The following is a 26,718-nucleotide window of genomic DNA, read 5'->3' as shown; positions in this document are numbered from 1 at the left end:
CTGAAGCCACCAGTTGGCCCATTTACTCAGTCACACGCCGGCCGGGCGCCATGTTTAAAGTCCCACGGCTGTTTACCCGGGACAGCGATGAAGGGAGATCTTTACATCTTTGTAAAAACACGCACACTGCACTGCATAGAGAGAGTGTGCATAGGTAAACATGTGCAACGGGTAAGTTATAAAGTAGTCATCGAGCTGACAATATGCAAAACAATACATCACAACATCTGTTGAATTCAATTCACTGCAGAAAGAGACCTAAACACAAGACGACCCTCAATATAAGACCACCCCTTCTTTTTCCAACTTTGCAGCAATTTTACTCAAAATAATGCACAGGTCCAGGAAATCTACTTAAATACAAAGATTCAAGGAAATGTATTATCATACACATGAGATGGCACAAAATTTAGTTCCCAGATCTGGGGTACAGCACGGTGAAAAAGGGGTTAGCGCGTCTGCCTCACAATACGAAGGTCCTGGGTTCGATCCTGCGCTCGGGATCTTTCTGTGTGGCGTTTGCATGTTCTCCCCGTGACTGCGTGGGTTCCCTCCGGGTACTCCGGCTTCCTCCCACCTCCAAAGACATGCACCTGGGGATAGGTTGATTGGCAACACTAAATTGGCCCTGGTGTGTGAATGTGAGTGTGACTACTGTCTATCTGTGTTGGCCCTGCGATGAGGTGGCGACTTGTCCAGGGTGTACCCCGCCTTCCGCCCGAATGTAGCTGAGATAGGCTTCAGCACCCTCTGCGACCCCGAAAGGGACAAGCGATAGAAAAATGGACGGAGGGATGGATCCCAGATTTGGCAGTATGAGTAGCACAAGAACTATAGTATGTACATAATAATAGAAATATAATTAAATATGAATAGAACAAGTTATAAATAGCATATGTCACTAAGAATAAAATATATATGTGGAATGGAATACCGTATTTTTCGGACTATAAGTCGCAGATTTTTCACATTACCGTAAAATATCAAATATTATTATTTATCTCATTCACGTAAGAGACTACACGTATAAGCATAAAGACCAGCAGACCCGAAAATCCAGTGCCGGAACGTAGTTCACTCCTCGTAAATGGTAAATGGGTTATACCGTATTTTTCGGACTATAAGTCGCAATTTTTTTCATAGTTTGGCCGGGGGTGCGACTTATACTCAGGAGCGACTTATGTGTGAAATTATTAACACATTACCGTAAAATATCAAATAATATTATTTAGCTCATTCACGTAAGAGACTAGACGTGTAAGATTTCATGGGATTTAGCGATTAGGAGTGACAGATTGTTTGGTAAACGTATAGCATGTTCTATATGTTCTAGTTATTTGAATGATTCTTACCATAATATGTTACGTTAACATACCAGGCACGTTCTCAGTTGGTTATTTATGCCTCATATAACGTACACTTATTCAGCCTGTTGTTCACTATTCTTTATTTATTTTAAATTGCCTTTCAAATGTCTATTCTTGGTGTTGGGTTTTATCAAATAAATTTCCCCCAAAAATGCGACTTATACTCCAGTGCGACTTATATATGTTTTTTTTTTCCTTCTTTATTATGCATTTTCGGCCGGTGCGACTTATACTCCGGAGCGACTTATACTCCGAAAAATACGGTACATTTAAAAATAAAATCAATTGTGATCCTTTAGTGCAGGGGTGTCAAACGTATGGCCCGAGGGCCGGATCAGGCCCGCAAACAGGTTTTACCCGGCCCGCGGGATGAGTTTGCTAAGTATAAAAATGTACCTGAAATTTTTGAATGAAAGAAACAACTGTTCTAAATGTGTTCACTGGATGTCGCAATAGCAATTCTTTGTAGATGATGCTACACATGTACAAAATAAACCACATGATGTTAGTGCACCAGTCGAGGAAAATGATCAAACTACATAAATAACATCCTATAATTTGATATAATTTTTTTATCTTGATAGATCGAAAATCAACACCAAAGAGTTGACTGATGAACATTATCACATCATTTATTCAGAAAATATAAATAACGACAAATAAAGATAGAATACTATTAACAAGTACGTTAAAAAAACAAAACAACAACAACATTATGATTTATACAATTTCAGAATGTGCTTGTTCTATTTTGAACCCTTGTATTATGTTGAAAAAAAATGACTGATTACCGTATTTTCCGCACCATTAGCCGCACCTAAAAACCACAAATTTACTCAAAAGCTGACAGTGCGGCTTTTAACCCGGTGCGCTTTATATATGGATAAATATTAAGATTCATTTTCATAAAGTTTCGATCTCGCAACTTAGGTAAACAGCCGCCATCTTTTTTCCCGGTAGAACAGGAAGCGCTTCTTCTTCTACGCAAGCAACCGCCAAGTTAAGCACCCGCCCCCATAGAACAGGAAGCGCTTCTTCTTCTACTGTAAGCAACCACCCGCCCCCGGAAGAAGAAGAAAAAACGCGCGGATATCACCGTACGTTTCATTTCCTGTTTACATCTGTAAAGACCACAAAATGGCTCCTACTAAGCGACAAGGATCCGGTTCATGAAAAGACGCAATCTCTCCATCCGCACACGGATTACTACCGTATTTCACAGCAACTGATATTCCTGTGAACCGCACTGTGGAACGGGAGCACGTACGGTGAATATTCGCACCACAGGGAATGAGAAGTCATCCTTCACTGTGGTTCTAGCTTGCCATGCTAATGGCCAGAAACTTCCACCCATGGTGATATTCAAAAGGAAGACCTTGCCAAAAGAGACCTTTCCAGCCGGCGTCATCATAAAAGCTAACTCGAAGGGATGGATGAAGAAAAGATGAGCGAGTGGTTAAGGTAAGTTTAAGTTTACGCGAAGAGGCCGGGTGGCTTTTTTCACGCAGCTCTGTCCATGTTGATATACGTATGTTTGTGATTGCACATTTGCGTACATTTTGGGAGTGAACAGAGTTGTTAGAACGCTGGTTTTTAATATATTATTAAAGTTTGACTGACCTATCTGACTGTTTTTTTGACATTCCTTTAGCGCAGTTAGATGCGGCTTACAACACGGGGCGGCTTATTGGTGGACAAAGTTTTGAAATATGCCGTTCATTGAAGGCGCGGCTTTTAACCCAGGGCGCCTTATGGTGCGGAAAATACGGTATGTTGCGGGTCATTTTGACCCGTACTATGTAAATGCACTCAAAACAGTCAAGAAAACAGGTTAAACCAATAACAACTTTATTTTAGGTTATATAAACATTTAGAAAAGTGACATACAATACATTTTTAATTCCAACAGTATATTTAAGAAATACTTTAACTTCAACTTTAACTTCATCCCAGCGAACTTGTTTTGCTCTTTCGTGCACGGTGACCCTTAGTGATTGATTAACCCTTGTATTATGTTGAAAAAAAATGACATTGATTATGTTAAACAAAGAAAAAAATCTGAAGATGTCTTTATTTTTAAGTTATCATGCCGGGATTTTACCAGTCCGGCCCACTTGGGAGTAGACTTTTCTCCATGTGGCCCCCGATCTAAAATGTGTTTGACACCCCTGCTTTATCGCAAATAGAATGTAAAATTAATGACAACAAACCAAGCCAGTGGTTATAACTATCTACTTTACTATTTATTTATTGGAAGGGTGGGAGTTGTGGAGATTGTTGGAGGCTCGGGGCAGCCATGACATTATGTTCTTTACAAGTGTATGTAAACTTTTGACCACGACTGTATTTGTAAACGCACTGAAGTGGGAAGGGGGAAGGATTAAATACGTTTTGCTTCATCCTACTCCTTTTCGGAAATGATGTAAAGTGAAATGATATGAAATTGTGTGATGTATTATGCTGTAAGTGTGTTGGCAACACTAAATTGGCCCTAGTGTGTGAATGTGAGTGTGAATGTTGTCTGTCTCTCTGTGTTGGCCCTGCGATGAGGTGGCGACTTGTCCAGGGTGTACCCCGCCATCCGCCCGAATGCAGCTGAGATAGGCTCCAGCACCCCCCGCAACCCCGAACGGGACAAGCGGTAGAAAATGGATGGATGGTTTTAAATACTAAATACTGGTGTCATATGTTACTGTTAAGAGGCCGTTATCAATATACGTTGAAATGCCAAAAATCGGCCGATCTCCAGTGTGTAGGTTAAGTGTTCCTCATGCAGAGTGTGATGGGGAGATACAGGTAAAAGCCAGTAAATTAGAATATTTTGAAAAACTTGATTTATTTCAGTAATTGCATTCAAAAGGTGTAACTTGTACATTATATTTATTCATTGCACACAGACTGATGCATTCAAATGTTTATTTCATTTAATTTTGATGATTTGAAGTGGCAACAAATGAAAATCCAAAATTCCGTGTGTCACAAAATTAGAATATTACTTAAGGCTAATACAAAAAAGGGATTTTTAGAAATGTTGGCCAACTGAAAAGTATGAAAATGAAAAACATGAGCATGTACAATACTCAATACTTGGTTGGAGCTCCTTTTGCCTCAATTACTGCGTTAATGCGGCGTGGCATGGAGTCGATGAGTTTCTGGCACTGCTCAGGTGTTATGAGAGCCCAGGTTGCTCTGATAGTGGCCTTCAACTCTTCTGCGTTTTTGGGTCTGGCATTCTGCATCTTCCTTTTCACAATACCCCACAGATTTTCTATGGGGCTAAGGTCAGGGGAGTTGGCGGGCCAATTTAGAACAGAAATACCATGGTCCGTAAACCAGGCACGGGTAGATTTTGCGCTGTGTGCAGGCGCCAAGTCCTGTTGGAACTTGAAATCTCCATCTCCATAGAGCAGGTCAGCAGCAGGAAGCATGAAGTGCTCTAAAACTTGCTGGTAGACGGCTGCGTTGACCCTGGATCTCAGGAAACAGAGTGGACCGACACCAGCAGATGACATGGCACCCCAAACCATCACTGATGGTGGAAACTTTACACTAGACTTCAGGCAACGTGGATCCTGTGCCTCTCCTGTCTTCCTCCAGACTCTGGGACCTCGATTTCCAAAGGAAATGCAAAATTTGCATGGTTGGGTGATAGTTTGGGGTGCCATGTCATCTGCTGGTGTCGGTCCACTCTGTTTCCTGAGATCCAGGGTCAACGCAGCCGTCTACCAGCAAGTTTTAGAGCACTTCATGCTTCCTGCTGCTGACCTGCTCTATGGAGATGGAGATTTCAAGTTCCAACAGGACTTGGCGCCTGCACACAGCGCAAAATCTACCCGTGCCTGGTTTACGGACCATGGTATTTCTGTTCTAAATTGGCCCGCCAACTCCCCTGACCTTAGCCCCATAGAAAATCTGTGGGGTATTGTGAAAAGGAAGATGCAGAATGCCAGACCCAAAAACGCAGAAGAGTTGAAGGCCACTATCAGAGCAACCTGGGCTCTCATAACACCTGAGCAGTGCCAGAAACTCATCGACTCCATGCCACGCCGCATTAACGCAGTAATTGAGGCAAAAGGAGCTCCAACCAAGTATTGAGTATTGTACATGCTCATATTTTTCATTTTCATACTTTTCAGTTGGCCAACATTTCTAAAAATCCCTTTTTTGTATTAGCCTTAAGTAATATTCTAATTTTGTGACACACGGAATTTTGGATTTTCATTTGTTGCCACTTCAAATCATCAAAATTAAATGAAATAAACATTTGAATGCATCAGTCTGTGTGCAATGAATACATATAATGTACAAGTTACACCTTTTGAATGCAATTACTGAAATAAATCAAGTTTTTCAAAATATTCTAATTTACTGGCTTTTACCTGTATGTTCTACTAGCTCAGATTCCACAAAAAGCTTCTAAAAGCTGTAATTTTTAAGGCCATGTATGTCTTTGCTCCATGTGGCGTTCACGTTCGAGCTCAAGTGAACAGCATGACAGTGGTACCTCAACTCAACTTCAGAGGGCCCCAAATTAACATTAGCAAATGTCACACTGGACCCTGTAAGATCCACCCAAAACATTTGGTTTTATTTGCTAACATTAGCTTGTAGCTAGCGATCAACATCCATCCATCCATTTTCTACCGCTTGTCCCTTTGGAGGTCGCGGGGGTGCTGGAGCCTATCTCAGCTGCATTCGGGCGGAAGGCGGGGTACACCCTGGACAAGTCGCCACCTCATCGCAGGGCCAACACAGATAGACAGACAACATTCACACTCACATTCACACACTAGGGCCAATTTAGTGTTGCCAATCAACCTATACCCAGGTGCATGTTTTTAGAGATCAACATAACTTTTTTTTTTTTTTTCCAACCATGGGAAGGAAGAAAGTGAGTGTGAAGGACAGTGCTGCACTGCAAAAACTGAAATCTAAGTAAGATTAAATATCTCAAATAAGGGTGATATTTGCTTATTTTCTGTCTGATAAGATAATTCTTCCCACTAAGAAGATTTCATGTTAGAGTGTTTTACTTGTTTTGTTTTTTTGTTTGGTCCTAAATGATCTCAGTAAGATATTACAGCTTGTAGCTGAGATTTTTATGACCTATATTGAGTAAAACATGCTTGAAACTAGAATATCAACTGATGCAAAGCTGTGTCATTAACACTCCCAAGTATACCATTTATTTTTCAAAGTAATAATTTCTTACTTTAAGCATGAAAAAAAAAATCATGATACCGAGCGCATATCATTATGTCAAGATAATGGCACTAGCATTTACTTATTTAAGAATATTTTTCAACATATTGAGCAAAAAGGTCTCTTTTTTTTTTTCTACCAAGAAAAGTGCACTTGTTATTAGTGAGAATATACTTATTTTAAGGTATTTTTTGGCTTCATTGAGGTTAGCTAATTTGACTTGTTTTGGAAAACCTTGAAAAGCCAAATTTTTCTTGTTCTATTGGCAGATAATGTTGCTCAGTTCAAGTAAGATACCGCCATTTATTTTATTTTTTTTCTCGTTTTTGAACACTGACTTTTTGCAGTGTGGGAAGAAGAAGTGGATGATTATTTTATTGAACTATAGAACAATTGGAGCATATCACTGCTAGTCTGCATCATACTGAAGCAGAATCAGTCAAAAATAATACCTAAACAGCCGACATTTATCCATGAAAATATTAAAAAGCTGCTGACGCTATGTTTAATGGAGAAGCAACTGGGAGGACATAACATAGAAGTTATCACCAAGGTAGATTATCATTACAACCCTTCATAAAACTGTAGTTAGTTTTACATTGTATTGCATTGTTTTATTGCAATATTTCTAATCTAAAAGGCTGTTTTTCTTTTTAAAAGGCATATTGCATTTTTAAAATTGTGCTGTTTTTAGATGTTTAGAGGGGAGATAAGCACCAATTAAATTGGCTATAATTCATTTCAATGGAAGACATTGATTTGAGATGTACCGTATTTTCCGCACTATTAGCCGCACCTAAAAACCACAAATTTACTCAAAAGCTGACAGTGCGGCTTTTAACCCGGTGCGCTTTATATATGGATAAATATTAAGATTCATTTTCATAAAGTTTCGGTCTCGCAACTTCGGTAAACAGCCGCCATCTTTTTTCCCGGTAGAACAGGAAGCGCTTCTTCTTCTACGCAAGCAACCGCCAAGGTAAGCACCCGCCCCCATAGAACAGGAAGCGCTTCTTCTTCTACTGTAAGCAACCACCCGCCCGCGTAGAAGAAGAAAAAGCGCGCGGATATCACCGTACGTTTCATTTCCTTTGTGTGTTTACATCTGTAAAGACCACAAAATGGCTCCTACAAAGCGACAAGGATCCGGTTCATGAAAAGACGCAATCTCTCCATCCGCACACGGATTACTACCGTATTTCACAGCAGCTGATATTCCTGTGAACCGCACTGTGGAACGGGAGCACGTACGGTGAATATTCGCACCACAGGGAATGAGAAGTCATCCTTCACTGTGGTTCTAGCTTGCCATGCTAATGGCCAGAAACTTCCACCCATGGTGATATTCAAAAGGAAGACCTTGCCAAAAGAGACCTTTCCAGCCGGCGTCATCATAAAAGCTAACTCGAAGGGATGGATGAAGAAAAGATGAGCGAGTGGTTAAGGTAAGTTTAAGTTTACGCGAAGAGGCCGGGTGGCTTTTTTCACGCAGCTCTGTCCATGTTGATATACGTATGTTTGTGATTGCACATTTGCGTACATTTTGGGAGTGAACAGAGTTGTTAGAACGCTGGTTTTTAATATATTATTAAAGTTTGACTGACCTATCTGACCGTTTTTTTGACATTCCTTTAGCGCAGTTAGATGCGGCTTACAACACCGGGCGGCTTATAGGTGGACAAAGTTTTGAAATATGCCGTTCATTGAAGGCGCGGCTTTTAACCCAGGGCGCCTTATGGTGCGGAAAATACGGTAAGTGTTTGAAATCAAGACAGAGGTTGGCAACCTTCAGCATACGGAGAGCCATTCTAGCCCATTTCCCATCAAATAAAACCCAGGTCGAGCCGCAAACTCTGTTTGATTCCTAAAATGACGATAACACCACTTTGGGGGGGGTGTGGTGTACATTTGAGTACAGTTGAGTTTTTCTGACTGCTCCGAGTGGGGCGCGAACCCTGGTCGCCGGCATTAGATGCGAGCATGCTGACTACCGAGCTAAAAGCCGGGGCTTTTTCGCCTGATTTGTTCCACTAATGCAATAAACTATCCGATTCATAGACACATGAGAAAGCTGATGCAATGTTTGTGTTTGAATGAATGTCAGTTGTGCTGAATTAGCACACAGTGATGTATTTACCGTAATGTAAAAGTTTGTGTTCTAATGCTATTATTTAATCAAATCAAATCGAATCAAATCAACTTTATTTATAGAGCACATTTAAAATTTACCACAGGGGTAGCCAAAGTGCTGTACAATGAGCAGGTTAAAAGATAAAACGAGTACCGAGCAAACACAACACAACACAAACAGAACACGATAAAAAATAAATAATTAAAATAGAATTAATAAAAACATAAAAACATAAAAACAGGATCACAGCAGGTGTATTATGGGGCGCCATTGCAGGATGGATATCACTCAGTGTTAAAAGCCATGGAATAAAAGTATGTTTTTAAGAGAGATTTAAAAACAGGAAGAGAGGAGGCTTGTCTAACACTCAGGGGTAGGTCGTTCCAGAGCTTGGGAGCAGCAACGGCGAAAGCTCTGTCACCTCTAAGCTTCAGCCTTGTGTCAGGGACCGTCAACAGCAGCTGATCGGCTGATCTTAAGGATCGGGTGGGGCAGTAAGGCTGAAGGAGGTCGGAGAGATAGGTTGGCGCGAGGTTGTTTAGACATTTAAAAACAAATAAAAGGAGTTTAAAATGTATTCGGTAACGCACAGGGAGCCAGTGAAGGGACGCTAAAATAGGGGTGATGTGCTCACGTCTGCGGGTCTGTGTTAGCAGACGAGCAGCAGAGTTCTGCACGAGCTGCAGGCGGGCGAGGGAGGCCTGGCTAATGCCAACATACAGGGCATTACAATAATCAAGACGAGTCGAGATAAAAGCGTGGATTAATTTCTCAAGATCATGTCTTGATAGAAGCGGTTTCACTTTCGCTATTTGGCGTAATTGATAAAAGCTTTTTTGAACGACGCTGCTGATTTGTTTTTCGAATTTAAAATCTGAGTCAAACTTTACCCCCAGGTTTGTGACAGAGTCGCTGAGATACGGGGTCAGAGTGCCGAGGTCAACGTTGGGGGAGGGAGAGCGACTTGGACCGAACAACATAACTTCTGTTTTATCTTCATTTAGGCTCAGGAAGTTAGCTGAAAGCCAGACTTTGATGTCGTGCAGGCAGTCAATAAGACGTTGAACCGTGTTATTTTGTGCCATGGGAAAATAAATCTGGCAATCATCGGCATAAAAATGAAATGCAATACTGTACTTCCTAAAAATAGAACCAAGGGGGAGAAGGTAAAGCGCAAATAAAATTGGGGCAAGGATTGAGCCCTGGGGGACCCCATGTGGTAAAGGAGCTGTGGACGACATAAAACTGTCTACTTTTACACAAAAACTCCTGTCGGTTAGGTACGACCGGAACCAGTTGAGGGCGACGCCCTTAATGCCCACACAGTTCTCAAGACGAGTGATTAAGGTGGCGTGGTCGACGGTAATACAGTGGACATCCTTCCTGTTAAGAAATGTTCCAGTATTCATTAACTCAATTCACTTGTATTACTAAAGGGAATAAAATCACATAAATTAAGTCAAACTGTCTACTAATCCGATCAATACTAATAACTGCAGCCACTATTTTTTATTGTAGCATTTCCCTTAAGCTCTGGACTTTGATAAAGCTACAAAACTGCTGCAGTTTGAGAGTCTTGTACATACGAGCTCTCCCGGCTACTGAATTCCCTTAACAGTCGCAGTCTGTTTGGCTCTCAGTGTAAACGCCAGTGGTCCACTAAATGTATAGTAGTTAAAGTGTTGAGCCACCTGAGACTGTTTTACTGTGGAGGGCTGCCCACACGTCTACTAGTGGTGTATTTTACATACCTGCTGTGCTTGTCTAACTTACAGTTTACATTGGCAGGATAAGAAGTAATAATTTAGTTCTTGAATGACATAATTGTTGTATTAATCTACTCCAGTGCTATTTTTGACTCTTTTGGGAGTATTTTTATTCTACAAATTTAGAAACGTATATATTTACTTAAGAATTTTTAATGGGAAAGCTATCAGTTATATTAATTTTCAATATGAATACACAACAACTTTGTCATGCATGAATGTGTAATATACATGTATTATTTTATATATATTATGTACTGTTTTGGGAAAATGTGTTTTATTCATTTTACCCTTTACCTTATCAAATATATATATATATACATATGTAAATAGATAAATATAATACACATATATACATATGTATACATATGTATATGTATATATATATATATATATATATATATATATATATATATATATATATAAAAAACATACATATATACACAAATATATATACATACATAATATATATATATATATATATATATATATATATATATATATATATATATATATATATATATATATATATATATATATATATATATATGTATGTGTGGGGAAAAAAATCACAAGACTATTTCATCTCTACAGGCCTGTTTCATGAGGGGGGTACCCTCAATCGTCAGGAGATTTTAATGGGAGCATTCGCATACCATGGTTTATATAGGGCACAGAGTGGGTGGGTACAGGCTGGCCTAGGGGCGTGGTGATTGGTTCATGTGTTACCTAGGAGGTGTTTCCGTCTATGGCGGCATGTTGTTACAATTTCGCTGCGCTTGTTGAGGGATGACAGGTCTGGACGGTAGATAATAAACAGTTTCTCTTTCAAGCATAGGTTGCATCTTTTATTACCACTATTGTAAGGTGTGCAACCTATGCTTAAAATAGTGGTAATAAAAGATGCAACCTATGCTTGAAAGAGAAACTGTTTATTATCTACCGTCCAGACCTGTCATCCCTCAACAAGCGCAGCGAAATTGTAACAACATGCCGCCATAGACGGAAACACCTCCTAGGTAACACATGAACCAATCACCACGCCCCTAGGCCAGCCTGTACCCACCCACTCTGTGCCCTATATAAACCATGGTATGCGAATGCTCCCATTAAAATCTCCTGACGATTGAGGGTACCCCCCTCATGAAACAGGCCTGTAGAGATGAAATAGTCTTGTGATTTTTTTCCCCACACATACATATATTGCGCTCTACTACGGTATCGAGCACTATTTTTTGGATAACCTTATTAAGACATATATATATATATATATATATATATATATATATATATATATATATATATATATATATATATATACACAAACATATATACACATTAGAGATGCGCGGTTTGCGGGCACAACCGCGGAGTCCGCGGATTATCCGCGGATCGGGCGGATGAAATTTTAAAAAATTAGATTTTATCCGCGGGTCGGGTCGGGTCGGGTCGGGCGGTTGAAATAAAAAAAATTAGATTTTAAATAGATTCAGGCGGGTGGCAGTTAAACCAATTGGGAAATATATATACATAGTTAAATGTTGTTACCCACATACGAAAAACGAGCAGGCACCTGCAGCATATGCCACAACAGAAGAAAAAAAAAAAAAGAGATGGACACTTTTACGGAGCGGAGAAGGCCCCCGACGCCTCGCTGGGGTCCGGGACCGAGGCCCCTTCCCCCGAGAGGGCCCCACCGGGAGCCGTAGCTGAGGCGATCCGCGAGAAGGGCCCGACGCACGTCCAGGATCACCACCGCGCCCACCGCACCGACACCCCGCCTCGTCCGCCTTCGCCGCGGCCGGCGTCACGCGCAGCAGGTAAGCAGCTTACCTGCCCGCCACCCCCGTGGCCGGGGGCTCGTAACAGGGGTCACTCCGCGCGCTCCGCCCGCGCAGCTTACCTGCCCGCCACCCTTGTTGCCGGGGGCGCGTAACAGGGGTCACTCCGCGCGCAGTGCGCTCACGAAAGGGGTGGGGCTCACCCTGGTTGATATAGACAGCAGCTAGGACGGTGGCCATGGATGTCGGAACCCGCTAAGGAGTGTGTAACAACCCACCTGCCGAATCAACTAGCCCTGAAAATGGATGGCGCTGGAGCGTTGGGCCCATACCCGGCCGTCGCCGGCAGCGAGACGCGCTTGGAGGTGCGCTCTGCGCGGCTCCCATATGATTGCGCACTGGTGTGCGTCTGGGTCGTGACAGCGTGGCACGCGAATGTCTGTGATGCATTGGATCAGTCTCCTTTCTTTAACAGGCAAAAGCTTTATAACCTCACTAATGCCTTGCATCGTCTATATTAGATGTATAACAACGGGCGGATGGCGGGCGGATGCGGTTCTGATCAACTGTTACATCGGGTGGATGGCGGATGGTTGACGACATTCTGATGCGGTTGCGGATGAAATAATTGCCTATCCGCGCATCTCTAATACACATATATACACACATACAAATATACACACATACATACATATGCACATACATAGATACACACATTATATATATATATATATATATATATATATATAGTCATGCATGAATGTGTAATATACATTTATTATTGTGTATATATTTTGTACTGTTTTGGGAAAATGTGTTTTATTCATTTTCCCCTTACCTTATCAAATATATATATATATATACATACATATGTAAATACATACACAATAATATAATACACATATATACATATGTATATGTATATATGTATGTATATATATATACAAACATACATATACACACAAATATGTATACATACATATGTATATTAAAGATAGTATTCTATCTTTATATACACAAACATATATACACATACATATACATATATACAAATACATATACACACAAACAAATATAAACATATATACATATATATGCACATACATATATACACACATTATATATATATATATATATATATATATATATATATATATATATATATATATATATATATATATATATATATATATATATATATATATATAGTCATGCATGAATGTGTAATATACATTTATTATTTTGTATATATTTTGTACTGTTTTGGGAAAATGTGTTTTATTCATTTTCCCCTTACCTTATCAAATATATATATATACATACATATGTAAATACATACACAATAATATAATACACATATATACATATGTATATGTATATATGTATGTATATATATATACAAACATACATATACACACAAATATGTATACATACATATGTATATTAAAGATAGTATTCTATCTTTATATACACAAACATATATACACATACATATACATATATACAAATACATATACACACAAACAAATATAAACATATATACATATATATGCACATACATATATACACACATTATATATATATATATATATATATATATATATATACATATATATATATATACACACACAAATATATATATATATATATATACATATATACACATACATATACATATACTGAACACAAATATAAACGCAATACTTTTGTTTTTGCTCCCATTTTTAAACAAGAACTTCCAGGAATTGTGTACAGATCCTTGCAACATGTGGCCGTGCATTGTCATGCTGCAACATGAGGTGATGATCTCCAGTGAATGACACAACAATGGGCCTCAGCATCTCCTCACATCTCTGTGCATTCAAAATGCCATCAATAAAATGCACTTGCGTTCATTGTCCATAACATATGCCTGCCCATACCATAACCCCACCCCACCATGGGCCACTACATTCACAACGTTGATGTTAGCAAACCGCTCTCCCACACGACGCCACACACGCTGTCTGCCATTTGCCCTGAACAGTGAAAACCGGGATTCATCCGTGAAGAGAACATCTCTCCAACATACCAGATGCTATCGAATGTGAGCATTTGCCTACTCAAGTTGGTTACGACGACAAATTACAGTCAGGTCGAGACCCCGATGAGGATGACAAGCATGCAGATGAGCTTCCCTGAGACGGTTTCTCACAGTTTGTGCAGAAATTTGGTAATGCAAACCAATTGTTGCAGCAGCTGTCGTGGTGGCTGGTCTCAGACAATCATGGAGGTTCAACTGCTGGATGTGGAGGTCCCGGGCTGGTGTGGTTACACGTGGTCTGCGGTTGTGAGGCTGGTTGGATGTACTGCCAAATTCTCTGAAACACCTTTGGAGACGGCTTGTGGTTGAGAAATGAACATTCAATTCACGGGCAACAGCTCTGGTGGACATTCCTGCAGTCAGCATGCCAACTGCACGCTCCCTCAAAACTTGCAACATTCGTGGTATTGTGCTGTGTGATAAAACCGCACATTTCAGACTGGCCTTTTATCGTGGACAGCCTAAGGCACACATGTGCAATAATAATGCTGTTTAATCAGCATCTTGATATGCAACACCTGTGAGGTGGGTTGGATTATTGTAGCAAAAAGGAAATGCTCACTAACACAGACCTAGACAGATTTGAGAACAATATTTGAGAGGAATAAGCCTTTTGTGTATATAGTAAAAGTTTTAGATCTTTGAGTTTAACTCATGAAAAATGGGAGCAAAAACAAACGTGTTGTGTTTATATTTTTGTTCAGTATATTTATACAAGTACACATATATACAAATACATATACACACACATACATATATAGACATATATGTGTGTATATATATATATATATATACACAAACACACACACATATTTATATACATACACATATACATATATATTGATATATAGACACACATATGTATACTTATATATACACATATATATATATATATATATATATATATATATATATATATATATATATATATATACATACATACATATACTGTATATATATACACACACACGTGTATGTATATATATATATATATATATATATATATATATATATACGGTATATATATACACACACACACATGTATATAAATATATATATACACACACACACACGTATTACACATAATGTACATAGACACACATGTAGACACACATATATATATATATATATATATATATATATATATATATATATATATATACACACACACACACACGTATCACACATACATAGACACACATGTATACACACATTTATATATACATATACACACACACACACACATATATACATATACATATATATATATATATATATATATATATGTCTTAATAAGGTTATCCAAAAAATAGTGCTCGATACCGTAGTAGAGCGCAATATATGTATGTGTGGGAAAAAAATCACAAGACTATTTCATCTCTACAGGCCTGTTTCATGAGGGGGGGGTACCCTCAATCATCAGGAGATTTTAATGGGAGCATTCGTATACCATGGTTTATATAGGGCACAGAGTGGGTGGGTACAGGCTGGCCTAGGGGCGTGGTGATTGGCTCATGTGTTACCTAGGAGGTGTTTCCGTCTATGGCGGCATGTTGTTACAATTTCGCTGCGCTTGTTGAGGGATGACAGGTCTGGACGGAAAATAATAAACAGTTTCTCTTTCAAGCATAGGTTGCATCTTTTATTACCACTATTGTAAGGTGTGCTGGATGCACCACGCCCCTAGGCCAGCCTGTACCCACCCACTCTGTGCCCTATATAAACCATGGTATACGAATGCTCCCATTAAAATCTCCTGATGATTGAGGGTACCCCCCCTCATGAAACAGGCCTGTAGAGATGAAATAGTCTTGTGATTTTTTCCCACACATACATATATATATATACATACACACACACATATATACACATCTATATACACACACATAGATACAACTTTTTGTTGGATTTGTCTTATTGGTTACACAAAACATAGCATCAGTATCAAAATTTCCGTTTTTTATTCATCATATTACATCTTTTAGCGCTTTTTCTTACATGTTTACTCTTTTTTCGGTTTGATTTTATTTCGATGATATGCTATGGGCCAACAAAATGCGAGTTGCTGGGCACAATTGGCCCAAAGGGCCACACTTTGGACACCCCTGGTATGTATATTGTACTGTTTATGTAATATTAAATTGTGGTAAGTGTGCATTTATTATTTGATTATATTTTGTATTTAGTGATCTATATTATCAGATTGTGTGCAATGGTTGCCCACTGCTCCCTTTTGTGCACACGGCGCAGGTATGATTTCCGACCAGGTCCTCAGCACTCAATTATTCGAGGTGTCCAGTGTAAAAAATCGAATTAGCTTGTATTATTATTACTTTATATATCAGTTTTAGGGAAAACAATACGTTTTTATATACATTTATAATGTTTAAAATATTTCACTATATTTGTTATTACATTATTTCTTTACATATATTTTGTATGACTTTATTTTTTGTATTACTGTATGTTATATAATGTAAAATATATATTTTACATTGATGGATCAAGCAAAGGCTACACCATCTTCAGTCCTCAATTCAAAAGAACATCCATCCATCCATTTTTTCTACCGCTTGTCCCTCTCGGGGTCGCGGGGGGTGCTGGAGCCGATCTCAGCTGACTTTACACTATTTTAATACTTAACACTGCACATGTGACAGTTTGAAATTAAAATTCCAAAATAATACAATCATCACACAATAATATTAGATAAGTAAATTCAATGCAAATAATTCATTGGAGGTTTTCAGCAGGCATCAATTTGCTTGCGGTTTGCTTTCAACCACAATGACGACAATGATGTCATTCTCGTGATGGCAGCTCACTGCGGAGAAAGTGAGATCTGTAGCTGCAGCTCCCTGCGTTTTTCTCGTAAATAAGCATGTCCAATCTTCCGCTGCGTTCCATTAACACCAGACCACATCAACTTTAAAAGGCTCGGTCCAGCCACTCGCCGGCGACACAGAGCTGTTCAAAATAAAGGACCTCACACCGCACATACAGTAAACGCCGCCATCCAGCTCACGGACCACACATCCATTCCCGACTTCAACCTTTAGAGCAGACCACACAACAAGTCTCGTAAGGTCGACTAAAGACCTCGTACAACCTGACATTGGGTCCTTACTTGACTCTATGGAGAACCTTGCACCTGTACTTCAAACCACTAAGATCTACGGCTCTTTGGGTCCCCCCTCCAATGGGACCAGATAGGAAGAGCCCAGGATACACAACAGGAAGTTGAGTGAGGATGCCAGACCAGGAACAAGGAAGATTGACGGCAAGCAGATTTTTTTGGTTTCCCACTCCTTTTATCGTCAGCCCGCTGACTGACTGGAACACGGCCACTGGCGAGGCCGGGCGCTGGCCAAAGAAACTCAAATGTCGAACGCGGTCTCTGTGCTTACCAATCAACACTGAGGGAGCGTCTCCGGTAAGAATGGACTCGTTCCGATGTGGTCTTCTCAGCTTTGGCGGGACGTTCTTTGAGGGACAGGCGATGGGTAAACTTGGAGATTCCAGACTCAGACCTAAGAAAAGGGGAAAAACAAACCAACAAAAAAAAAGACCTGGAGATTAGGTTAGACATTTTACAAGGTCATTGACATAAAGTTCTCTAGGCTGTCATGCTCTGCAAATCAAAACTTCTGCTCCCAAACGCTGAAGAGTTCTTGTTCCAATAATCAGTCGGGAATTCTTATTTCCGACACTGTTCGGGTCAACTTGAATAAAAGGCTGATCAAATCCCCAATCAGGCACTTGGATGTAATTTATTTTTGTATTTGTTGAAGTTGATTCATATTCTCTGAGTCATTTATTATTAAATCATGAACAGCATGGGCCTTATCTGCTAAGACCCCAAATAACACGTGCTAAATAGTGTGTGCAAACTATAAAATTATTTGTACTATTTAGTGAGCAAGTTGCGGGTGATTTACTAAGACTGTATGTTCAGTTCAGTTCAGTTTCAGGTTATTTGGAACATGCATACGATACAATGTAATTCAGCACATATTTCCAGTTGTTTCATTACAGCACGTCCGAAAAGGAGTAGGAAGAAGCAGAGCTTATTTAATCCTACCCCTTTTCATACGATAGCAATTGTATCCAATTTTCTTGTTCTCTGTAACAGAACAGTGAACAAATAAATAATGAATAAATAATATACCAATATATCAATTGAAACCGTGCAAAAGTGGTACAGACCGCCATATTCGAATGAGGATTTTGGGTGTACACCGGCGGTCACCATGGAGATACTCATTTCCCCACACGTTTATGGCATCATATGCTCCAACCATTGCCATTTTTTTTGCCATGTTGTTGAAATGCAGCACAAAAGTATAATACTATGAATACCATTTTCTAAGCTTCATTGAAGCGCCATCTAGACCAGTGTTTTTCAACCACTGTGCCGCGGCACACTAGTGTGCCCTGAGATACAGCCTGGTGTGCCGTGGGAGATTATCTAATTTCACCTATTTGGGTTAAAAATATTTTTTTGCAAACCAGTAATTATAGTCTGCAAATGATGTGTTGTTGTTGAGTGTCGGTGCTGTCTAGAACTCGCCAGAGTAACCGTGTAATACTCTTCCATATCAGTAGGTGGCAGCAGGTAGCTAATTGCTTTGTAGATGTCGGAAACAGCGGGAGGAAGCGTGCAGGTAAAAAGGTGTCTAATGCTTAAACTAAAAATAAACAAAAGGGTGAGTGCCCTTAAGAAAAGGCATTGAAGCTTAGGGAAGGCTAAACTGATCAAAACTAAAACTGAACTGGCTACAAAGTAAACAAAAACAGAATGCTGGACGACAGCAAAGACTTACTGTGGAGCAAAGACGGCGTCCACAAAGTACATCCGAACATGACGTGACAATCAACAATGTCCCCACAAAGAAGGATAAAAACAACTGAAATATTCTTGATTGCTAAAACAAAGTAGATGCGGGAAATATTGCTCAAAGGAAGACATGAAACTGCTACAGGAAAACACCAAAAAAAGAGAAAAAGCCACCAAAATAGGAGCGCAAGACAAGAACTAAAACACTACACACAGGAAAACAGCAAAAAACTCAAAATAAGTCAGGGCGTAATGTGACAGGTGGTGACAGTACACCTACTTTGAGACAAGAGCTATAGTGATGCATGCTTGGTTATGCTTTGAAGTCGCATCCAACAATTGCGACAACGACATTTTACTGTCAACTGAGTTTAGTTTTTTTAATGATTTCTGCTGGTGGTGTGTGTCCGCATTTTTTCAACGCAAAAAATGTTCCTCGGCTCAAAAAAGGTTGAAAAACACTGATCTAGACAACATACCCTACTTTTAGCACACCAAAATGTGTACTCTGGGAGGCACTACGGTATTGTGTTGGTGCGTCTGGAATGATCCAAATGAAAGAAAGTGCATATTGCAAGTTATTTTTTATCTATCATAAACACACACACATAAAAAATAAAAATGCTCGCAGACACAAAAAATTATCAATTTCATTTGTTTAATCAGCCTCTTAAGTCATCAAGCAGCTATGAAATAAATGAATGACATTGCTGAATAGACAATACATCTATTAGTTTTATTTCTAACAGTCCAAACATGTTGACATGCACATACATGGAACATTCTCTCTCTCTCAATAGTCAAACTTTGCAGCCAATTGTGTGTAACCTTGCCAGTCTGCACATACTTTCCAAACATGCTAAATGTAGATGCAAAACAGCAGCTGCAGAACAGTTTCAGTCTTAATAAATCACACAGAAAGTGGTAAATTGAAATACAGGTAAAAGCCAGTAAATTAGAATATTTTGAAAAACGTGATTTATTTCAGTAATTGCATTCAAAAGGTGTAACTTGTACATTATATTTATTCATTGCACACAGACTGATGCATTCAAATGTTTATTTCATTTAATTTTGATGATTTGAAGTGGCAACAAATGAAAATCCAAAATTCCGTGTGTCACAAAATTAGAATATTACTTAAGGCTAATACAAAAAAGGGATTTTTAGAAATGTTGGCCAACTGAAAAGTATGAAAATGAAAAATATGAGCATGTACAATACTCAATACTTGGTTGGAGCTCCTTTTGCCTCAATTACTGCGTTAATGCGGCGTGGCATGGAGTCGATGAGTTTCTGGCACTGCTCAGGTGTTATGAGAGCCCAGGTTGCTCTGATAGTGGCCTTCAACTCTTCTGCGTTTTTGGGTCTGGCATTCTGCATCTTCCTTTTCACAATACCCCACAGATTTTCTATGGGGCTAAGGTCAGGGGAGTTGGCGGGCCAATTTAGAACAGAAATACCATGGTCCGTAAACCAGGCACGGGTAGATTTTGCGCTGTGTGCAGGCGCCAAGTCCTGTTGGAACTTGAAATCTCCATCTCCATAGAGCAGGTCAGCAGCAGGAAGCATGAAGTGCTCTAAAACTTGCTGGTAGACGGCTGCGTTGACCCTGGATCTCAGGAAACAGAGTGGACCGACACCAGCAGATGACATGGCACCCCAAACCATCACCCAACCATGCAAATTTTGCATTTCCTTTGGAAATCGAGGTCCCAGAGTCTGGAGGAAGACAGGAGAGGCACAGGATCCACGTTGCCTGAAGTCTAGTGTAAAGTTTCCACCATCAGTGATGGTTTGGGGTGCCATGTCATCTGCTGGTGTCGGTCCACTCTGTTTCCTGAGATCCAGGGTCAACGCAGCCGTCTACCAGCAAGTTTTAGAGCACTTCATGCTTCCTGCTGCTGACCTGCTCTATGGAGATGGAGATTTCAAGTTCCAACAGGACTTGGCGCCTGCACACAGCGCAAAATCTACCCGTGCCTGGTTTACGGACCATGGTATTTCTGTTCTAAATTGGCCCGCCAACTCCCCTGACCTTAGCCCCATAGAAAATCTGTGGGGTATTGTGAAAAGGAAGATGCAGAATGCCAGACCCAAAAACGCAGAAGAGTTGAAGGCCACTATCAGAGCAACCTGGGCTCTCATAACACCTGAGCAGTGCCAGAGACTCATCGACTCCATGCCACGCCGCATTAACGCAGTAATTGAGGCAAAAGGAGCTCCAACCAAGTATTGAGTATTGTACATGCTCATATTTTTCATTTTCATACTTTTCAGTTGGCCAACATTTCTAAAAATCCCTTTTTTGTATTAGCCTTAAGTAATATTCTAATTTTGTGACACACGGAATTTTGGATTTTCATTTGTTGCCACTTCAAATCATCAAAATTAAATGAAATAAACATTTGAATGCATCAGTCTGTGTGCAATGAATAAATATAATGTACAAGTTACACCTTTTGAATGCAATTACTGAAATAAATCAAGTTTTTCAAAATATTCTAATTTACTGGCTTTTACCTGTATATATTTGTATCTCATCCTCCCATGTTGTGGGCGTTTTGATAATCAGCATATATTCCGCATATTCATGAAGGTAAACATGATAAATTAATTGCACTCCCCTATTTTGCTGATTGAAGAGACACAATCCTCTTAGCTTAGTAGCTCAGCTCTGCATGCGCTATCAAGTTTGTGTATTTTAGGACACGCAAACCTTTAGTAGATCAAGTCCTATATGTGTACAGGTATATTAGGGCTGTCAAAGTTAACACGTTAACTCATGCGATTAAGCACAAAAACATTATTATATTATTTGTGTATAAACGGAGATTGAACAAATACATGACGTGCATTCAAGTCAAATATTTTAAGAAAGTTGCTGTACAACATTCTCACAAAATTCTGACAAAACATTTTTTTTCAATTATTATCATGCATGCAAGTAATTTACTGTGATTAATCACAATTATTCAAAATGCAAAAGTGTGATTAATCTGATTAAATAATCGTTTCTCTATAAACCCCAGAAATAAACCGATCTAATTTTCAGCTGAATTGTGTTTTTTTTTTTTTTTTTGATTATCAACGGAATTCTCCCTGCAATTTAAAAGTAACCTTAATTAAACCATTTTCCCTCATTAACAATTACAGTGCACTTTGATTTAGTAGTGGGGCGTTCAGGAGCAGCTAAAACTCTTCATTTTATTTCTGTTCTCCCTTGCAAACAAGAAAACGCACAGCTTGAAAAGCTATAAAAGTTGGACACTTATTATTGATGACCAAAATGCATCCCAGACAAGTCAGCACCGCAGATTCATGTAAAGTACTAAAACACATTTAAATAGCAAATTACTCAATCAACGTGAAATATTATTGTCGGACACAAAATGTCATGGTGAAATATTTCCTTAACACTGTAACAATGCCAAAAGTTCCCAGAGGACACAAGGGAGGGTTGTAGACTGGGCCTTCCGTTTGCCAAATCATTTTTACAGGGGAAAAAAAAAAAAAATCTTCTCGACTTGGTGGATAATTTTCCAGTTAGACTTTTAACAGAAAATAGGATTCAAGGTAAACAAATTAAATCGCAAACGTTTTAACAGGTTAATTGTGCATTTTGTGTACTCATCGAACAAGCTAAAACTGTTAGCTCAAGGTGTTTCATTCAAAATTAAAGCTATAAAAATACATCAAAAGTCATTTAGATATTTTCACTCATTAGGGTTTGGTCAAAATATTGTATTATAACAAACAAAACAAAACTTAAGTAATAGCAAACATATATTTTAACATTATCCAACATCAATTTCAGTAGTAAGGCACTTTTGCAGACATTTTTCTGCATGCTTTGAATTGGAAAACATAGCTCCATCTGGTGGCAACTATGACTTAATACTTTTCTTAAGTTGAGTGTGGCGTAAAAGAAATGCATTTTCGAAAGGGCATTTTTGGTGTGTGTTGGCTTTTGTTTAGCTTTGCCATTTTTGGCTAATTTAAGAAACAGAGATGACAATTCTAACAATTGAAACATATATATATATATATATATATATATATATATATATATATATATATATATATATATATATATATAAATATATATATATATATATATATATATGTATGTATATATATATATATATATATTTATACATATATATAAATATATAAATATATATATATATATATATATATAAATATATATATGTATGTGTGGGAAAAAAATCACAAGACTATTTCATCTTCAGAGATGAAATAGTCTTGTGATTTTTTTCCCACACATACATATATTGCGCTCTACTACGGTATCGAGCACTATTTTTTGGATAACCTTATTAAGACATATATATATATATATATATATATATATATATATATAATAGTGCTCGATACCGTAGTAGAGCGCAATATATGTATGTGTGGGAAAAAAAATCACAAGACTATTTCATCTCTACAGGCCTGTTTCATGAGGGGGGGTACCCTCAATCTCCTGACGATTGAGGGTACCCCCCCTCATGAAACAGGCCTGTAGAGATGAAATAGTCTTGTGATTTTTTTTTCCCACACATACATTATATATATATATATATATATATATATATATATATATATTTATATATATATATATATATATATATATATATATATATATATATATATATTTATATATATATATATATATATATATATATATATATATATATATATATATATATATATATATATATATATAGCCCGGCTCCTGGCCAAAAATGTTTAACCCATTGCGGCCCCCGGGTCAAAAAGTTTGGGGACCCCCGGTTTAATGGTTAGAATCTCTGTTCCTTAAATTTGCCAAAAATGGCAAGGCTAAACAAAAGCCAACACACACTAAAAATGCTCTTTTGAAAATGCATTTCTTTTACACCACACTCAACCTAAGAAAAGTATTAAGTCATATTTGCCACCAGATGGAGCTATGCTTTCCCATTCAAAGCATGCAGAAATATGTCTCACTTTTTTACGGTTTTCTGCAAAAGTGCCTTTCTCCTGAAATATATATATATAGCAAAGCTGAATTTGACCAAGCAACCCTCCCGTACCAAAAAGCCCTTGATGAAAGCGGATACAATTCCACCCTCACCTATGAACCCACGCCAGGAAACCAGCCAAAAAAGAACAGAAAACGGAACGACATCATCTGGTACAACCCCCCATACAGCAAAAACGTCTCAACGAACATTGGACACAAATTCCTCAATCTGATTGACAAACACTTTCCCAAAGACAACACCCTAAGAAAAGTATTCAACAAGAACAACATTAAATTGAGCTACAGCTGCATGAACAATATACGACAAATCATCTCAAACCACAACAAAACAATTGCAAATGAGCCGTCGGCCCCCAGACAGAGCGACTCCAAAACCAACAAAGGATGTAACTGTCGAAAGAAACCTGATTGCCCTCTCAACGGGGGGTGCTTACAAACATCAGTTGTCTACCAATCTAAGGTAATACGCAAGGACATTAACACATCCGACACATATGTAGGATTAACCGAGGGAGAATTCAAAACCAGATGGAACAATCACAAGGCTTCTTTCAGGAACAAAAACCTGCGAAATACCACAGAACTCAGCAAACACATTTGGGACCTCAAAGACAATAATGTTGAATATTCAATAACATGGCAAATTCTTGCATCCAGCACACCTTACAATAGTGGTAATAAAAGATGCAACCTATGCTTGAAAGAGAAACTGTTTATTATTTACCGTCCAGACCTGTCATCCCTCAACAAGCGCAGCGAAATTGTAACAGCATGCCGCCATAGACGGAAACACCTCCTAGGTAACACATGAGCCAATCACCACGCCCCTAGGCCAGCCTGTACCCACCCACTCTGTGCCCTATATAAACCATGGTATGCGAATGCTCCCATTAAAGTCTCCTGATGATTGAGGGTACCCCCCCTCATGAAACAGGCCTGTAGAGATGAAATAGTCTTGTGATTTTTTTCCCACACAAACATATATATATATATATGTATATTTGTATATGTCTCTTTGCAGATTAGACAAACTGACTTCTCCTTACCATGGACGAAAACAAGTCATATGTCCACTGATGTTTAAAAACTCTACACTCGGAATCTAAAAAAAAAGACCCCGAGAGTAACAAGCTGTAGGAAATGTATTGATGGATGGGCGAAAAAGGACAGATAAAAAAAATACTAATTATAAAAAAAGAAAATATATATATATATATATATTTTTTTTTTTTTACTCGGGACTTCCCGCGGGCCGGACTTTGGACGCCGGCGGGCCGCATCTGGGGTTTGGGGAACACTGCATTAAACAAAGAAAGTAAATATTTCAAACAGACGAAATGGCTTCAAAATAAATAAAACAATGAATTACACAACATTTCCCTGATAAATATTCATGGTTATTTAACATTTGTAGAAGAATTCAGCTTTTTCTCTTTCACTAATTAATCAATAACTAAGGGTGCACCGTGCACGAAAGAGCAAAACAAGCTCTCTTTTTGCCTTCCTTGTCACGGCGCAAGCTTTCTCTGACCTCACGGTGTAAACAAACATGCCGTCGATGGTGTGGGACTTCTTCTTCACTGAGCTTTCGCGTGCTATTTGCTCCAAATGTTCTGCAAACATTTTGCGAGGAGTGAAAAAACATGTGAGCTTCAACACATCGAAACCTTATCAGCCACCTGAAATGCCAGCATTGCTACCACGGTGATATGAAAGCCTGCTGCTGAAGAAGCAGACCCAAAGCCAGACGCAAACATTTTGCCAAAGACAACCTGAAGGTTAAAACAATCGAAGATACTGACTTTTGTCAGAACAAATCTACAGATATGCTTTGTCGAATCCAAAAGCGGTTCTTAACTCCAGATGTGCAAAAACTACAGTTACATATAAAGGTAAAATAAATAAATAAATAAATAGATATCAATAAGTTATCAATTGTTCACCACTGGAGTTAAAGTCGGACATTAAACTTTTCTCCACAAAACTGAAAAAGTGGCTTAAGGAAAATCAGAAGTGTGAGCCCTAGAACTGGATGTAGTGTGGACAAATGGGGCCAATAAATATTATAAACTTATCACTCTCCTCTGGCACTGTTCCACTAGCATTCAAAAAAGCGGTTATTCATCCTTTGCTCAAAAGACCTAACCTCGATCCTGACCTCATGGTAAACTACCGGCCGGTGTCCCACCTTCCGTTTATCTCGAAAATCCTCGAAAAAATTGTCGCACAGCAGCTAAATGAACACTTGGTGTCTAACAATCTCTGTGAACCTTTTCAATCCGGTTTCAGGGCAAATCACTCTACGGAGACAGCCCTCGCAAAAATGACTAATGATCTACTGCTAACGATGGATTCTGATGCGTCATCTATGTTGCTGCTTCTTGATCTTAGCGCTGCTTTCGATACCGTCGATCATAATATTTTATTAGAGCGTATCAAAACACGTATTGGTATGTCAGACTTAGCCTTGTCGTGGTTTAACTCCTATCTTACTGACAGGATGCAATGCGTCT

The 26,718-nt window shown here is 38.8% G+C and overlaps 1 protein-coding gene across 1 annotated transcript in view; it reads right to left on the bottom strand.

Moving 5' to 3' along the window:
* ankfn1b (ankyrin repeat and fibronectin type III domain containing 1b) overlaps positions 1-26,718 on the bottom strand; it is a 247,154-nt gene that overhangs the window by 188,724 nt on the left and 31,712 nt on the right. Inside the window, exon 2 of the mRNA XM_061967684.2 lies at positions 17,738-17,860. The gene's annotated coding sequence lies outside the window, so the exon portion shown is untranslated. The remainder of the gene's footprint in view (positions 1-17,737; positions 17,861-26,718) is intronic.

The sequence above is a fragment of the Nerophis lumbriciformis genome, linkage group LG11 (genome assembly GCF_033978685.3).
Source record: "Nerophis lumbriciformis linkage group LG11, RoL_Nlum_v2.1, whole genome shotgun sequence".
NCBI lineage: Eukaryota > Metazoa > Chordata > Actinopteri > Syngnathiformes > Syngnathidae > Nerophis > Nerophis lumbriciformis.
Note: the sequence above shows the minus strand (reverse complement) of the source record. Positions and strands in the feature narration are given on the sequence as shown.